The sequence below is a fragment of the Meleagris gallopavo genome, chromosome 3 (genome assembly GCF_000146605.3).
Source record: "Meleagris gallopavo isolate NT-WF06-2002-E0010 breed Aviagen turkey brand Nicholas breeding stock chromosome 3, Turkey_5.1, whole genome shotgun sequence".
Lineage (NCBI taxonomy): Eukaryota > Metazoa > Chordata > Aves > Galliformes > Phasianidae > Meleagris > Meleagris gallopavo.
The window spans coordinates 54,488,262-54,489,601 of NC_015013.2; positions in this window are offsets into that span (position 1 = coordinate 54,488,262).

The window sequence follows — 1,340 nt, forward strand, 5'->3', positions numbered from 1 at the left end:
TTTTTGGTCAAAACAACAGTTTAAGGAAATAGGAACATAAGATATTTGGCCAAGGTACAAAAATCAAATGCCATCTGCTAGCTATCATGAATAAGCAAAGTGGTATATGCAGTCAGACAGTAGTTGAGGATGACTCAGCGTTCCCCAGAGTGGGGAAAAGGCAAACTGCTTTCAGGGCAGTAGGAGCAGAAATAGCAGGCCGTGTTCTGGGTTTGGGGATGGGTTGATTTTCACATGAACAGCTGGGAAAGAGGAATAGAAAAATCAGAGGAAGCTGTCAACTGGAAGCTTCTTGGCTCTCAGAACAACGTTCAAGAAATCAATAGTAAGGCAAAGGAGTCACAGATATCCATGAGATCTATGGAAGCAGAGGGCTGCGCTCATCCTACTGCAATCCCACCAAAGGGAGAAGCACTAACCCAGGACATCTTTCCCAGCTGAGGAATAAGGATATCTATTGTCTTCCAGACAAAAGAAGGAGCAGCAACTGGGACAGACCTTGCTTTGCCCGCCCAGAGCAGGCACTGCCTGGCACCAGCATCTGTGATCATTTCTAGCTGTCACATGCTTCTCCTGTTTGCTGAGCTGCAGCTAAATAAATAAGATCAGCTAAAATATATGAAGTTCTCCAGACCTCTTCCAGCCCTCCTGACAGTGCTGACCCATTTGGAGTTTCCTCCCACTTTCTGCAAGAACACCTGAAACCCAGCTCTGGTGGCATGTCTCACTGATCCCTTATTCACTAGGAGTAATTGCTGATGCTGGATAGTGGAATGGCAGCAGCACAGTCAAAAGAGATGCTTCTTGTGGCACTTTATGGGGCTGGCAGTGAGTCCAAACGAGTTCCTGACCCCATCAGCCCCTGCTGCAGGTCTCCTGTCCCAGCAGCTGGGTGCCAGCCTGACCCAGTGTGGCACATCCAAGTACTACATGAAGCAAGGACGGCTCCTCCCTGCCACCTCTGAACTTGGCACATTATATGTGTCCTCTCTTTCCCCCGTTTCCCTTTTCTTTTATTCTTCTTCCTTCCTCCCCTGCACTCCCTCTGAGGAATGGTTTTCATTTAATTCAAGTGTGTTTGGCAACAGATTTCTTTTGTCCCACCCAGGAGTCAAGGGCATGTTGAGGTCTTGTTGAGCAATACATCAAGATTTGAAGCATATTTCTGTTGATCTGATGTAGTGACCTAACTGCTCAGCTTGAGCTTTCCACCTTTGGCATTTCATGGCAGGAATGAAGAGGAGACAACCCCTCTGTCAAAGCCACTTCACTCTGATGAGTGGAAATGGGTTGCAATGCTTTGTCCTGCTTCCAGGCAACCAAATAAAAATATAGTTAAA